The sequence below is a fragment of the Tachypleus tridentatus genome, chromosome 6 (assembly GCF_004210375.1).
Source record: "Tachypleus tridentatus isolate NWPU-2018 chromosome 6, ASM421037v1, whole genome shotgun sequence".
NCBI classification, from domain to species: domain Eukaryota; kingdom Metazoa; phylum Arthropoda; class Merostomata; order Xiphosura; family Limulidae; genus Tachypleus; species Tachypleus tridentatus.
Genome location: NC_134830.1, coordinates 29,189,862 through 29,207,926, shown reverse-complemented (window position 1 = coordinate 29,207,926; position 18,065 = coordinate 29,189,862). Strand labels below are relative to the sequence as shown.

Genomic DNA, 18,065 nt, shown 5'->3' with positions numbered 1-18,065 from the left:
GCATTACTAACTCCTATATCAGAACATTAAAGTAAATGTTAAGTATTTGGTAAATGTGTTTATAACAAAATACATAAGAAGTTAGAGAACTAAACTGTGAAATCTTATGATCAGACTCGAAATCTTAAAAAGCCAATTTCTTCAAAGTCGTGCAATGAGAGATCAGAGACAAGAGAATGTTTAGCTGGGTAGTGACGTCATACTTGCGCAAATAACATGCTCATGTTCGGAAAACAGTCACTCAATAGTTCGCCGCAACTGCACTAGTATGTGTATGGGACGCTTACACAGCACGTGCTTGCTTTATTTTCGAAGATGTATTACTCTGTTTGGCCTTTTTTTTCTGGGTTATTAGAAAGAAACAAAACTGTAACTCAAGTTTCAATAGCTCCTGGTATTGGTCTGTTCAAAAAATCAACTACAGATGTGAAAAGTAAGCAAAAGGTTACTCAAGCTGTCTTAAACCAAATACTCATTGGGTGAGCCCGTAATAGCAATAGTAATAATAATATACATATAGAACAGTTTTGAAACTCGTATCAGTAATAAATATTATACGGATAAGAAGATTCGGTGGCAATAAATATATTGAGTAAAACATAAACAGTTTTCGCTGGTAATAGTTTCGGGTCTTATTTAATGTGTACAATTCATAGCAGAGTTTTATTAATACACGAAGAAACGGCAATCTGGAAGCGCGTCTTTATAGCATATAGATAGACAGCTATTGGATGGTTTGCCGACTCAACTTTATCGACCGCGGTTGCATCTCCTTCCAACAGTATGAGAGACGCATTCATGGATTCTTTAAGCCTACCTGTTACCATTCCTACTGCTGCAGGTAAGTGTCATGGCTGCTTTTTCTAAACATCTGTTTCCAAGCGTTACTTCATTTTTACAAATTATCTATGTATGACTTTCTTTATCTCTTTGGCCATAGTGTTCCTAGGTTTGGAAGCAATTTTAGAGTTTACGACGTAATTATCTCCATGATCTATTTCCTCCCCGTTTGTTTTTTTCACTGGTATCAATATATGATAGAAAGGAAAAAAAAAAAAAAACATTATGATAAAAGTCATTTTTGCCTTTATTTACCTTTCGTCTGTCAACCAGATAGATTTGGTGTTACTTGTTTGATTAAAACCAATGAAATTAATAGTAAAACAACGTGTACTGAACGTTGTACAACAACGTTGTAGTGAGCATGAACAGCAACAACAAAAATCCAATCTGATTCCTGGTTGTACGAAAATGGTAAATTTTCAGGCAGAAGTTTGCTCGAGTGTGTCGTTAAACGTGAAATGTTCTTAATAGAAATGTTTATCACAAAGAAACTCGTTTAAACATTAATTACATAAGAGTAGTGGCTGTAAAGCAGTTATAAAGTTTCTGAGATGCCTATTACAATAGTTGTGGTTTGTGTTTTTGTATTATGATGACCGTCCTCATAGCCGATTCATCGTAACTTCTGTATTAAAAAGATCCACCTAAGTTTTACAGTTTATAATCTATAATTTCAGCGTTGAGCATGGTAGTGATATATAACACAACAGATAATTAGAACAACTATTTTATGCTAATAATTATATGCCTGCACTTTAGTCGTAACTTTAATAAAAAAAATTATATTCCATTAATTAACACCTCTGTCCTTCCCTCTCACACTCTGCAATAAGACTTACGTATGTAAGACCCGTCACAAAGACATAAGCACTGACTGTATTATTTCCATTGTAATTACAGACAATATAAGTGAGGTATTATTAAGTCCATATTATAATGTTATAAAATGCATAATTTACTGTTGTTCTTCTGGTTACTAATATTCAGTGATGACGATTAATCCCACTTATAGAGAAAAAGATATGTGTAAAAACGGCTGGTTTGGGTTGAGAAAATTTTTTGTGCAGAGGACCGAAGAAGGTCGAAACGTTGTTCGCTCCTCTGCATAAAAATTTTTCTCAACCCAAACCAGCCGTTTTTACATATGTATTGGCTACTAATATTGAGTTCATAAGTATGTCGAATTTATTTACTTGCTGAATGCAGTTTCTTTTGGTTTTACTACTAACACATCAATCGCACATGCTCTAAAATGTTCACCAAAACATTCCAGCTTGTAGTTCATTTCTGCAAAATGCTATTTCTTTGCACTTGATCAAGCTACAGTCCATCAGAGAAAGAAAAGAAACAGTAAACAATATTCTTTTGTCTTGCCTTACATTTAATAAATATTTGAACACTGTCTTCATTAACTTTCACTAGTGAACTACAAAATTACCTTAAAACTCACCAAGGATGAAGTTCCATGAACTCTTAAAAATTATTTAGTATACTGGAACTGTTATAAAAAGGTGCCTGGTTGTAACCGAATATTGTTTACAAACTTATTGTTACGGAAAAACTTTAAAGAAGTTAAAAAGTATTAATGTATCTTTGCCTCAAATGGACGGTTTGTCTTAAACACACAGAAGATATAGTCTCCTTAAGCCTGTAATTTGTAGCGTGGGATTTGGCACGTAAACATTATCTTAAAGTTACCAGAGTTTCTGCGCCCAGTTGTTGAGAAAATTTCGCCATCGTACATCTGAAACAGGGTGGATTTTGTTAATGAAATTAAAGACACTGTCGTCAGTAACGGAAAAACGATAGGTTTTGTTATTGATAATTTAGTTTCAAACGTGCTCGTTGATGAAACCATAGAAATTATTCTGAGCAACTTAACCTGAGTTAAGCTAACATATCCTTGCCTGTTCCTATTGACACTTATACCTCTATTACACTATGTAACAAAATTTTTACTTTTTACTTGTTTCTGGACAGAAAGTGTTATTTCCCAATTGCTTATGCCTAAAGTAAATGTAAAAGACCTATTTTTTCTCTTCAAACTTTGCTTTTGTGACCTGGGAGCGTATAACGAAAACATGATGGGAGACCATATTTGGGGGCTCATACGTGAAAGTGATTTACATTAAAGACGCAAATCTCGAAAAATTACTCACTTCTAAACATTTTTGTACAACTTTAGTATAAATACATGCAAATCTTGATTCATATGTTTTAATCAGACCTTATGTAAATGAAAATGTGTAAATTTGCCCGTTTTTACATATAAAACATGTTACCTTCTAAATTTCATTATCCAGGTCACAAAAGCATAGTTTGAAGGGAATAATGGCCATTTTCTTTACTTTTACAGCATAAGCAATTGCGAAATAACAGGAACAAAACTTGTGTTACATAGTGTTATCGAAATTCGTGATAACAATGCTGTGTTTATCGGTCTTGGTGAGTATTTTAGACCAAAATTCGAGATGACAACGTATAATCTACTTTCACCAACTCTTTGCAATATTTTCATGGAATATTTTGAAACTGAATTACTTCCTTCTATAAATATAAACCTTTAAAACATTTCGTGGTTCCCGTACGTTGAAGTTATAGACACTGTATGAACAAACCAAAACGGTTGGTTACTTTGAAAACGATTTCAGGAACCTGAATCCCCTTCACCTAATTATATCAAACTTTAAGTTGAATGGAAAAATATAATAAACTATGATGGATGCTTTGATAATAACAGAAAACATAGAACCCGTTTTTTTCTGTGTACCTGTCCTTTTAACAAGTGTAAATCTATTCCTGAACTTTGGGTTGTATACACGTGTTCGAACACTGCAAGTCAAATATACACAACATAACCATAGAAAACACTCAAATACTAAATAAAGAAACAAACATAAACAAATCCAAAATTAAAGAAGCCTTACTTATACAACAACTTAAACCCAAAATAAACCAATATAAAGGAACGCCTTTATACCTATATTAATATAATAAAATAAATAAAATTATATATTCAAACATCTAATACCGCCCTCTACATTCCGACACTCAGTTACACAACCCCTTTCAAACATGTGGTCAGCTTCCGGTCAGTTACCTCTTTCTTTGTGAACCTGACGATGACCGAAGAAGGTCGAAACGTTGTTCGCTCTTCTATGTAAAATATTTTCTCAACCCAAACGAGCCGTTTTTGCATATAAATTTCTCAACAAGTGGGTTTCTCGACATCACTGATTAGCACGAGTCTAATATAAGGCTCCAAGAGTAACCACAACGCGCGAGCGATATCAATTTGTTTGAATTTCGCACAAAGCTACACGAGGACTACCTGCACTAACCGTTCTTAATTTAGCAGTGTAAGACTGAAACGGAATGCAACTAGTCATCACCACCTACCTCTAACTCTTGGGCTACTCTTTTACAATCAAATAGTGGGATTGACCATCATTTATGACGCCCCCATGGCTGAAAGGGTGTGGTGTGACGGGGATTAGAACCCGCAACCCTCAGATTATGAGTCGATCGCTCTAATCACCTAGGCATAGAAAGCCTAGTATATGATGTAAGCAGTTTTACGCTTTTAAACTGATTTGTAATTTAGAAAAGAACAGAGTCTGCTTTTTACCCGATCAGAGATCCGAAAACTATTTTGCTTTTTCAATCTAAAGGCTGAAGCAGTGTTATCAATAAAACAAATATAAATGAATCCACTGTTTCGATTTGGACTGATGTACGTAATGTAGTCGACTGTCAGTTAAACATCAATTCGTAATGTGAGTCAGAGATCCTTAAAATTAATCATGTTACTTGCCGGCTTCATGTTTCATATAGCTTCCAGGATCTCGAATTTACACAGAAAGATATGGCAGACTCTCAGCCTTAACGAGCACTATAAGTTAGTTTGAGATTAAGTACAAACAACACTACGTATGCTCTTCCCACCACGAATATAGAAACCGGGAGTCTAAGCGTTGTCAGTCCGTAGACATACCGCTGTACCACTAGTAGTACAGCAGTACACGCGTGATCAGTTTGAATATAATAACTATTTATTTATCTGCAAAATTTTGAAGAACACGCTATTTTTGTTAAGAACACGTCAGAAAAGTAGATTCGTCTGCTTGTAAAACCTAATGTCATAGTTGTTCTTTCTTTTAATATTCTCTGTATTAATTTATCTTTCCGAAAACGCTAATAATACATTTTTAATACTGCTTGTAATTTACAGAGGGTAAATTACATTCTGTTAAAATTTTTGATATGCAAATCAACAAATCACATGACAACTACAACCTATATAACATCGCGTAAAATGTCATGCATCGGAACTTTATTTTGACATGATTTGGTGTTTCGTAAGTAGTGAGATGCCACCGAAAAAGGCCCGGCATAACCAAGCGCGTTAAAGCGTTCGACTCGTAATCCGAGGGTCGCGGGTTCGAATCCCAGTCACACCAAACATGCTCGCCCTTTCAGCCGTGGGAGCGTTATAATGTGACCGTCAATCCCACTATTCGTTGATAAAAGAGTTGGCGGTGGGTGGTGATGACTCGCTGCCTTCCCTCTAGTCTTACACTGCTAAATTAGAAACGGCTAGCGCAGATAGCCCTAGAGTAGCTTTGCGCGAAATTCAAACAAAGCCACCGAAAATTATATCACTTTTCGGAAGGGTATGTAACAGACCTTTCTGACGCAAAATATTCATCCACTCAGATCATAAAGATGTGTTTATATCGGGTATTTAGAATTTCTAAGGTAAAGATATATCTTATGCTTAAGAGAATCGGAAAATACTGTGAAGTGGATCAACGTGGAACCTCGGAACTACCAAAAAAAGATACCAGGAACAAGTTATATTTCAGCTATAGTATCTAATACAACACAAAGGTTAGTGGCAAAATCCGTCAACCTTTGCAACATAATCAATAAGAATATTGCTCTAGAAATGTGACACAAATCATGAGTACACAACCTGCTTCTATGACATATCCATTAAATTATCATACTATTCCATAAAGGACATGCCATTCAAGTTCTAGGACGTTACGCCTATGGATTTCTGTGAGTTTGTCCTATTGAAACAAGTGCTGGGAACCGCCGCCATATTCGTACAGTAGATATAATATGGACAAGGAAAAATCTTAGGACGGATCAATGGCTATTGTCAAGATACCTGGTTTTAGCCGTGGAACGTGATCAAACGTGGTAATTTGGCTTGACAAAATGGTATAGCTTCAAAATCGTTTCGGTGCAACGTACTCAACCTGCGCATAATGTACAATAAACTGCTATAGTCATGTCTTCTGTACAGGTTCAATGCAAATCACTGTTGATCTGGCAGCACATGACTCTAAACATCCAGTATCCTAGATACCGTGATTCTTTTCGGTTTTAAAGTTTGTTTTTCGAAATTAAAATACAAAAAGAAAGATTAAGAAAGAAGCCGTTTTGATCAGCTTTATTTTCCAGTTACTATCAGTTTTTAACGTTGACTTTGGAAATCATGAAGAAGGATAGCGAAAACTGATTAACCAATCCTGTCACTTTACGAATATCACATGATTATAACATATCCAATCTTTTCATTAGACAGCAAATATTTTTGCACTCCAAAAGGGGCTGGGAATGGACGACTTAGTAATTACATCGCCCCCAGTTAGTACAGTGGTAAGTCTATGGATTTACAACGCTAAAATCAGGGGTTTGATTCCCCTCAGTGGGCTCAGCAGTTAGCTAGATGTGGCTTTGCTATAAGAAAACACACAAACACATAGTAATTACATCATATGAACTGTGAATTCGATAATCTATGGTTTCTTATCCGTCGTCTGCTGACATACAATGCTAGAAACCGGGTTTCGATATCCATTGTGAGCAGAGCACAGATAACTTATTGTATAAGTTTAACTTACTAAACACAAACAAAATAAAGAAAAGCGTTGTCGCACTTCGGACTTGAGAGCCTTAAGCACAGTGTAGTTGTGGCATCCAAATCCCATGTCTTTAGATAATCTAGTCTATCAGCTCAAAAAAAAAAAGACGGTGATATATAGACCGTGTTTTAGTAGCTTTTTCATAAAACTGTATAGAAACAAGCATATGTTTCTGGACAAATACTAATGCTGAACTTCACAGAAATAAATCTCAGTTTCAACGCGCTATTTGAATCCATACTAAAATAGTACACCAAACACGCACGCCCTTTCAGCAATGTGAGCGTTATATTGTGAAGGTTAATCCCACTATTCGTTGGTAAAAGAGTAGCCCAAGAGCTGGCGGTGGGTGGTGATGACTAGCTTCCCTCTAGTCTTACACTGCTAAGTTAGGGACGGTTAGCACAGATAGACCTCGTGTAGCTATGCGCAAATTCTAAACAAACAAACTAAATTAGTCATTTGAAAAGTACAAATTACGGAAATGAAAACACTGACAACAACACAGCGTCCCCCGAATTGATTATATTATTTTCTAAGCATAGAACAGATAGTTTACTTTTTAAATCTTGGATATTTCCAATGACTGCAGTGTTTATTTTGTTGGTATTGTATTTGAAATTGGTTAGAGGAACAACTAAACCAACTTATTTACGCGTGAGAAAAGTCATTTCTTTTGGAATGGATTATAGGACATTTAGAAAGGTAAGCGTAATGTGACATCTCGTGCTAGTATGTTAATTACCACCTCCCGGAAGTCTCACGACCATACGTTAAAAACATTATTGTCTTTCAACTAGAAAATGAAGCATATCAGTGATGTAACTATTTTAGTGAAAAACATTTACGGATGAAAAGTTGTGAAATACCTTCATATTTTTTAGGTTAATAGCTGTGAAATATTAGGAGTCATTAATAATTTAGTATCCAATATATTTGAACTGTTACAATACCCCGAGCAGCATTTTCGTCACCTAGTTACTGCCGTATAGCTGTAGTACGTATTTATCATTATGATTTGGTATTGACAATGTGCTTTCCTTGACATTTGCTCAGATCATCAGTCTCTTTAACTGGGAATTATAACAACGTGAACAGAATGTCGAAAATGTTTTCAAAACTTCGATAAAGCCCGCGATTAGGATAAGGTGTTAGTCTAAAACGATATAATTATTTTCGAAAATGTAAAGAGCATGCGAAATTCACGTGAACAGCAGCACGAAGAGTCAATTTCCATAATGATAATGTCCATCATCGTTTTAGTCCATAAAATAAGATATATTTTCCTGAAAATTCCCAAAATGTTTGGAACTAAGCGCCTTCTGATAACCTGTCTCATCATATTACTAATATTATGTGAGATAAAGTATCCAGCAAATAGCCAAGTGTTTAAAGAATTGGGTAGAACGTTACTTTAGATAAGACATTGAGAAAAGATATAGGTAAATAACTTGATGAAGCAAATAACGGAAAACATACAACATAACAGCTTTAATCTTAAGGCGATATACACAGATTTTAAATGAAACAATAAAACAAAAATGTGTTCAGAAGATAATTAATGTAATATAGTCGTCAATGTTTCTAGTAAATGAATAGCTGTCATTAACACGTATTTATATTTATATTTCTTCGTCTCTGCTGGTTCGTTGGTTTTAGCTAGCTAATGTTTTAGAACCTAAGTATGTGTTTTAAAGATTAGAAAGGTCTACAATAACAGAAGGTTAACAGTACGTATATAACCTACTTTGAGACGTGCACTGTAGCGGATGCATTATGTTCTTGTTTCAGAATTATCAAAAAACTAGATGTTCTAAATACATTGTTAGGCCTGATGATATTATTATTAGACTGGTTAGATCGGCCAAGGTGGTACACCAGTAAACTTCAGGTCGTGTAACGATAACATTCGGAGTTCGTTCCCTGTAGTAGGCACTTTATTGTATAGCTTTAGGTTTAACAAAAGAAATCAACAACAGTTCAGGTTTCTGGTGACCAAATATTTCTGTAAGTTTTTGACGTATAGTCTAGAAACACGAAAAAATACAATTAAAATGGCATGGTTCTTATGATCAACAGCGCCCATAAGTAGATTAACAGAAACCTGTGACGAATTTATAATTATTTCTAATTCGTAATCATGACGGTGTATTGAGACCTTCTCGTTCCTGTTATAGCTACAGTATTCTAACTATCTATGACTTTTACGGCCTTATTGCAGTTTCGATATACAAGTAATATATGACCTTTACGTCCACATTACAGTTCCAATATACTAGTAATAATCTACGACCTTTACGTTACAATTCCAGTATTCTAGTAATAGCCTACGAACTTTACATCTCTGTTATATTTCCAATATAATAGTACTCTATCGCCTCTACGTCCATGTTACAGTTCCAGAATCATATTATGTATAATGGAACTTTTACTTATATGATGCTGGAAAAACAAAATTATTATGCAATGTGCAATCCCAAACTTCATGAAGTTTTTATCCTGTGTGCATGTAGATTTGCAATATGGATCTCGTTTTTCCCCATTTTGCCTCTGTTTTACGCCACGGAGATCTTTATTTTTCTTCATTCTCAGGGTGCAGGTACGATGTCATGATATGTCACACGCGGATTTAATGCACTTGCGTCATCTATATAAATATGATAGTACTCTATGTTGTGTGTCCATGTCCATATTTCACAGAGTGTGGATGGATCTTCACCAAAACTGGTTTGGAGGTTTATTAGGTCCACAGGGAAATAGAAAAAAAATTAAGTTTTGCATTTTGCGGTTTTTATGAGTGTTTTTGAGAGGTTTTTTTACCACTACTTCGCCCCTGTTGATGAATCTTCACCAAATTTGGCATAAAGGTTTTTTGGGTTTATGAGGAGATACATGCAAATTTATGGTTTCATATTTGTGTTTAGCTGCTTTTATTGGCTTTTCGGGTTTTTAAATTATATTCAAAAGAAATAACATTTCATGTTCTAAGATAACGTTTCATTAATCATGAATTTACATAGCTTCCATCCAGGGTAAGGGTATCTCATTTTATTAATAATCTGTACCTTTCGCGGCTATGTTGCAGTTCTACTATACTAGTGATCTATAACTTTATAGCAATTTTACAAATCTAGTATTTCAAAGCTTTATGACGTTTACGGCTATACTACATTTGCACTACACTGATGATGTATGACCTTTATGACCATCTCACAGTTGCAGCATAATAATGATCTACGACCTCTGCATTCATGTTACAGTTCCGATATATTAATGATAAATAACCTTTTCATCCGTCTTACACTTCCAGTACAATAGTGATCTACGACTTTCACGAGCACGTTATAGTTTCAGCATATTACGTATTACGGTTTATCCCGCACAAGCCCCCAATTTATTATGTTACGTATTATAATTTATCTCGGACAACTATCCGATTTATTATGTTGCGTATGTTAACGTATTACGATATCAAATAGATGGAAATTTTAATTTTAGTTTAAAAGTTAACTAAATGCTGATAAGCATTACATTTACGATATTTGCCAACAAAATTGTTTTTTTTTTCTACCAAAAATTTATTTTAATATACGAAAAACAATACAGTTTATAATAATGATCATTACTAATAGCTATTACAAATGATAGTTCACAGACAAGAGTTTTACAAACTTGCAAACAATACCGAGTCTGGTCTGGAAGTTAATCTTTTATCGACGTTTACGCCCGGCATAGCCAAGTGTGTTAAGGCGTTCGACTCGTAATCATAGGGTTGCGGGTTCGAATCCCGGTCGCACCAAACATCTTCGTCCTTTCAGCCGTGGGGGCATTATAATGTAACAGTCAATCCAACTATTCATTGGTAAAAGAGTAGCCCAAGAGTTGGCGGTAGGTGGTGATGACTAGCTGCCTTCCCTCTGGTCTTACACTGCTAAATTATGAACAGCTAGCGCAGATAACCCTCGAGTAGCTTTGCGATAAATTCAAAAGCAAACAAACAAATCTTATCGACACTTACGGAGAGCAAAATAATTTGTTTGTTTATAATTACGTTTATAAACTTACAATGAACTATCTGTGCTCAGTTCACCACGGGTATCGAAACCCGATTTCTTGCTGTGTGAGTCTGCAGACACACCGTTGTGCCATTGAGGGGACAAGCAAATTAATTCTTTGTTGATATACCAGTACTTATCTCTTGATAGGTAGCTAGCTTTAATCACCCGTGAGTTTTCATTGACGACAATATCTAATGTCCTTGTGGAATTACTAACATCCGAGGTTAATTTTTTTTTAAATTAAACGTTTATAATGTTTGAAATCTATAAAAGTTCCTGTACAATTTTTGTACGTTTACGATTAATAAGCGTTAATCACAATTATAGCTTCCGAGGCTTATAGAACACTGACCGTAGCTAACAAACAATTTAAAACTGGAACGTGAGATTCTCGAACGTTCAACAATGTTCGAAAACACGTCAATCACATATTGTTAATTCCTGCTTTCGAGGTTCTTCTACAAACTTAGAAAACAAGCAGGACTTGTGCAATACACGTCCAACAATATACGTCACATGCATAAAAACAAACGTAGATATTAAACTAAATGAATAACAATAAATCTGTTACAAGCATATTAGTGATCTATGACTTATACAGACAAATTACACTTCCACTATACTAGTGATTTATGGTTAGAATGTCTACATTATATTTCTAGCCTTTTACCAAAAACTCCTATTTCTAAACGACCAAGTGTGTCTTTCAGTAAATTAAACCTAGTATAGCTTTACTTAAGTTCTAGTGTTGATAATATTGCCTTAAGGTGAATGATAAACGTATAACAAAAAAAGAGACGTTTACATGTGTAAAACTCTAAGAAATCGATGAGCCATAATGTAACGAGATTAACAATACGGAAGGCAAGTTTGATGATAAGTCTCGAAGCAGTGCACGCAACCATATCGAGTGTCAATCCAAGCATCAAACAAGATTAAATAACTTCTAAATCCACAAATAATGTAACGCGCCTATTGAATACATGACAGCACTGTGAACTAGAATATCATAAGCTGAATAAAAACTACATAGAGTGCTTTAAAACTGCGTAATTATTTTTATATAGTTCACGAGTTGATCAATTCTGAGCATCCAAGAATTTTTTTTCTATTTACTTTAACACGTTATAACCTTTATATCATGTTTATATATTGTAAACTAATCCTCAGTTCTTTAGTATTTTATTGCATCGAGATTTGAAAAGATATTTTGATGTTGCTTTCCGTATAAATATTTGGACTTTTTTACATAATTGTGTGGTGCATCTTTGGAAAAATAGGCGTAACCACATACCGCTTTTTTATGCATTAAGTATGCAAATAACGTAAGCATTAATTATGTTTAGCCTTCTGTTGTATTATATTGTAAAGACAAATGCCATAGTATTGGAATAATATATATATTTTAGGATAAGAAGGGAAATTTATTCTTAGTTAATATTGGCTCGTAGTCTCTTTATAGAATCATTACCCAACGTAAGAAAGTTTGGGAGTGTGTTCAAATATAATTCAATCTGTTAATAAGCTTTTATATTTTACGGTTCAACATGCAACGTTGTAAACGGTCTGTGAATTCCAAGCGTATTCAATATAAATCCCATTTATACTTTTTAAATTGTACGTTTATTATTTTAAAACCTGAAATGTTTCACTTTTGTTTGGCCTGGCATGACCAAGCGTGTTAAGGCGTTCGAATCCCGGTCGCACCAAACATGCCCGTTCTTGCAGCCGTGGGGGCGTTATAATGTGACGGTCAATCCCACTATTCGTTGGTAAAAGAGTAGCTCAAGAGTTGGTGGTGGGTGGTGATGACTAGCTGCCTTTCCTCTAGTCTTACACTGCTAAATTAGGTACGGCTAGCGCAGATAACCCTCAAGTAGCTTTGCGCGAAGTTCAAAAAACAAACAAACACTTTTTTTTTTTGGTCAATGTTACATATATCCAAGAAAATGGCAATTCTGGATGACGAGAAACTACTTGCAATAAAAATGTATCTTAGAACGGCTGGTGTGGGCACTAACACTTAATTAATAAGCAGAGAACAACGTTTCGACCTTCCTGGGTTAATACCCATACCAGCAGTTCTGAGACACAAAATGACAATTCATTCTATGCTTGTTCCGCACAAGTGTTTATATGTCATGGACGCGAATCTCATAGATAAATATATTATGTCTAGCCCATAAGAACCTCTTCTGAGATGTTTGGAGCTTTTCTGCTATAAAATATTCATTTGTATGGCAGGTAACGTGTTGTTACCTAAGAGACAACTTTCGCCGTTCAGGTGACTCAAGAGATAAACCAAATGTGGGAGCGAAACGTATGGCTTCTATAGCATCCATTACAGTGAACATTCCATTGAAAACACGGACCATCTTGTTTCTAAATTAGCTTTTGCATGTATCCAGGCTGATCGATAATGCTCATCTATTCTGTGAATTGTCTCATCGATGTCAACAATTAAGTCAAACGACAAATTTCAGTGTAGATACCTTTACCAGTTGATCTTACGCTTTATCTCTAAATTAATTAACAACAGGGGTGACATTTACCCTCGCTGTACAATGTTTATTATACGAGTAAAATAAAAAAAATACATTGCAATTTTCAGTTGCTTCTATTTCTGGAAAATTCTAATTGTATTTATATATAGCCCCGAACGTTCTTTTATCAAAACTTGGAGGAATAATTGCTTAACGTTTTGATAAAAGAAAGTGCAAACAATATATCAATGCAATTAGAAAACATACAATGGTATCATTAAATTTTATTTGATCTCTTCATACGTTTTCTTATTTCGTTTTCCTAAAACTATTTTCCCCAGTGCCACTAAGGTGTGGCTGTGGATTTGAAACAATAAAAACCAGATTTCGATATCCGTGGTGGGCAGGGCACAGATACCACATTATATATCCTTGTATGTTATTACAAACAAACAAATTCTAAAAGTAACAAACTTGGTTAATGGTGAAAACTACAACCTTACCTTTAACATCATAACGTTTTCATGTCTTTCTAAATTTGTTAAATTCTTGGAGGCAAAGATTAATATTGAATATAATGTGTTTTTTTTAATTAATCAAAAAGGTTTGTATAAGTTCTACCACTTTACACGACTGATAAGATGAAAGTAACTAAAATGTTAGCATTACCCAAAAAATTAAAAACACAGTTTTTTCTGTCTTAAAATTCGTTATCCTTCAAAAAAGGAAACAAAAGAATAACGAATTTTAAGAGACAAAAAACTGTTTTTCTTTTAAATTTGCAGGTGGCTTTCATGAACGAAAAAACTTCCGTTGAAAAATACTGAACACAGTAAACTAACCTACCTCTATGTGGCTAAAGTATGTTGCTCTAAACAATTAAAATATAATTGAAACTTGTAATATTTTAGCATTGAAAAAAACAACATTTCCATAACTTCATGTACATCACCTCCCACCCTTTCGAAAGGCGAAGAATGCTGCTGACAGAACGCCTTCTCTCTGATTGTAATTCTAAAGTTTGGATAAGTATACTTCAACATTAGGACCATTGTCTCAACTGAGCATTTATACCATGTGTTGTTCAGGTTGAAAATATCATATTTCTCATACTTTATGCTATTCTAAGAGAATTTAATTCGGGAAAGAGGTTACCATTCAGATAAAAAGAACCGTTTTCTTTCTTTTTTTTTCCTTTTTGTAAAAATTAACGTGGTACCCACAACATCCCCTAGGCCTAACCTAACGTTACGGTACACTTGGAACCGCCTGATAAGGACTTGGAATATCCGCTTACATTTCACATTTAAATTCTAATTGGTCGAGGATTGATGTGTTGGCATTAAAGAATTTGGGATTTGAATTTAAAATTGAAGCGGGTGTGAAGTGGAACTGTATCATAATTATTTTATTTAAACAAAACAACTTAGAAATATATAACGCAGATATGATATTATCATTCCATCTATATGACTGGTGGAGTCTTTAATTTACTTTTTATTCTGACGAATGACAATGTATGCTTTTTTTTTTTTTGGAGAGTTTCCGTTGAGCCACAGGTAATTATGCAAATAGTCGCATGCAGCTCGCGAGCCAAAGTTTGTTAAACTCTGGTTTAGTTAGTTTCAGTGGAGAGTAAGCGTGGTAAGCTATTGCCATCAATGACATGTGTTTAACTCAGGTATCTAGATTTGTCAAAACCTTGGCACATAATAACTGTGTCCAGTTAAATATAATTTATTTCGGACAGGTCTGATTTATTAGGTTACGTAAGTTACATATACGATTTCAAAGATCGTAATTTTAATTTAAAAGTTAATTATGTATTGATATGTATTAAATTTGCATTATTTACCAACAAGATTCATGCATGCAATTTTCTTTATAACACGAATGTATTTCAATACAAAAATAACAATACAATTTATAATAGCGATTATTACAAATAGTGGGTTATATTGCAAGAAGTTTTACAAACTTACAAACAATACCGAGTCTTCTATCTGGTCAGGAACTAAATATTTTATCAACGGTTCATGACAAACACATATTTCAATGTTGATCAGGTGAGGTAGCTCTCGCTGCTCACATATGAGTTTTCCGCTGAAGATATGTGATGTTCTCGTAGAAATACAAACGCACGAAGTTAATTCTCTGACGATGAACGGTTAGTAACGTTTCAAATCTCTAAACGTTCCTGGTCAAATACCTGTACTTTTCCGATTTATAAGCATTTATCACAATTATAGCTTCCGAGGTTTACAGTATACTGTTTTCTAAATTTAAAGAAGATTATTGAGAATAAGAGTCAACATTATTTGTTTTATGAAATCGCTAGCGTGTTTTTGAATATTGTTGAACGTTCTATAATCTCGTGTTCAACTACATAAATCAACGAGCCAAGATACATTATTATTATTTGTCAGCTACAGCCAGTATACTGTAAGCCTCGGAAACTATAATTGTGGTTAACGCTTATTAATCGGAAAACTACAGAATTTGAACAGGAACGTTTATAAATTTCGAACATTAAAAACTTCAGTGAACTTTGGACGTTAGTATTTCTACGAGGACATTAAATATCTTCATCAGCAAAATGTCAGTGATGTGAGGCCAACAAAGCTAGCTAGCTTAAGTGAGGTATGACAATATTAATCAAAATTAGTTCGCTCATCGTAAACTTGGATCATCGATAAAATATTCAGTTCAATACCAGATATAGGACTCGGTATTATCTGTAAGATTATAAAACTACTGTATACGAATCATTATTTGTAATAACCGTTATTATAAATTGTATTGTTGTTTATATATTAAAATATACTTATATTAAAAAATAAAATTGTGTGTTTCAATCTTGTTGGCACATATCATAAATTTAATAAATATTAACATTTAATGAACTTCTAAAATATAATCAAAATTTTCGGTTATTTGAAATAGTAATACGTAACATAATAAATCTAAGACTCGTCCGAGACATATTATAATAATTAACAACACATATGTTAAAATAAATATAATATTAAATCCGTTACAGTCCCTTGGCAGTTAAGTGACAAGTTTGTTTGTTTGTTTTTTGTATTTCACGCAAAGCTACACAAGGGCTATCTGCACTAGCCGTCCCTAATTGAGCAGTGTAAGACTAGAGGGAAAGCAGCTAGTAATCACCACCCACCGCCAACTCTTGGGCCACTCTTTTACCAACGAATAGTGGGATTGACTGGAACATTATAACGCCCTAACGGCTGAAAGGGCAAGCATGTTTGGTGTGACGGATATTCGAACCCGCGACCGCCAGATTGCGACTCGTGTGCCTTAACCACCAGACCATGCTAGGCCTAAGCGACACGTTTACCACTTGAAAATGCGAAAATTGGAAATTCATTCCCAGCAGTGGATAGAACGCATATATCACATTGTTAATCTTGACGTTGAAATCAACAACAATCAAAATGACGGCAGTCCTAATTTTACAGCAAACTTCAGGTCCTACTTTATCGAAAGTGTAAAAATTATACCGTTTTCACATTATTTTATTGCAAAATCAGGCCGTTACCTACCCTCAAATAAAAAAGGCTTAAGGCGAGTTAATTTCTTTTAGCTACTATTTTGCTTTTCAGCATTTATATTAGGATTTTAAGCTGCCTGTTGTGATATCCTTTAACATTCCGATCAGAAGAACAGGAATATTAACAGTTTGAATAATAAAGAAGTGAAATTCTGTTCTGGATTCTTCCGCCCTCAATTAATCCCTGCTATCTTGAAGTGTTTAATTATAATGTAATAAAAATATAGCAAACATATTTGAATAAATTGCACATGGTAATAAACGTAATATTTCTCTGATGTATGTTAACGAAAAAATGTTTTATCTTATAAAAGATAATTTTTAGTTTGGAAACACTTATAAGTAATATACATACGTACTAAAGGTAAGACAATACAGCAATACGACAATCATATCGTGATACGACTGTATCGCTACATTGTCCGATATGATACGATATAATTTATGTATCTTCATGAAATTTGGAAAGCTTTCAGTAAACATTATAGGGCTTTTCTACAGAAAAAAAAATCAGAATTTCTAATAAAGTAGTTTTGCTAAAATTAATTATTCAATAAAGGAAGATGAGTAATGGGTACAACATGTTATATTAATTTATTTTATCATAAACAGTGCATACAAACTAATATAAGTCAACAATAACAAAATACATATGTATCAATTATTTGTTTATATTACTTCTTTCACCAGCTACCATTTAACTGATCAAACCTCAGAGTTTGAGAAAACAATGTAAACTGTTAAGCATTGAAGATAATTATGACGATAAGATAATAAATCACTTAAACAAGACTGTCATAGTGATATAGATAATAAATCACTTAAATAAGACAATCATAGAGATATAGATAATAAATCACTTAAACAAGACTATCATAGTGATATAGATAATAAATCACTTAAACAAGACAATCATAGTGATATAGATAATAAATCACTTAAACAAGACAATCATAGTGATGTAGATAATAAATCACTTGAACAAGACAATCATAGTGATATAGATAATAAATCACTTAAACAAGACAATCATAGTGATGTAGATAATAAATCACTTAAACAAGACAATCATAGTGAAATAGATAATAAATCAAAACTGTCAAACTTTGTAACAATCCGTTGATAAAACTCTTGTATTTATATACGTATTGGATCGCGGTATCAATATCTAGAA

The 18,065-nt window shown here is 33.9% G+C and overlaps 1 protein-coding gene across 3 annotated transcripts in view; it reads left to right on the top strand.

Moving 5' to 3' along the window:
• The first annotated feature begins 213 nt into the window (after window positions 1-213).
• LOC143252162 (uncharacterized) overlaps window positions 214-18,065 on the top strand; it is a 73,509-nt gene continuing 55,657 nt past the window's right edge. For 2 of the 3 annotated variants that reach the window (XM_076503870.1, XM_076503872.1), the window contains exon 1: window positions 260-841. The gene's annotated coding sequence lies outside the window, so the exon portion shown is untranslated. Of the gene's footprint in view, window positions 842-18,065 lie in introns of all 3 variants that reach the window. The other variant, XM_076503871.1, reaches the window with a different exon arrangement.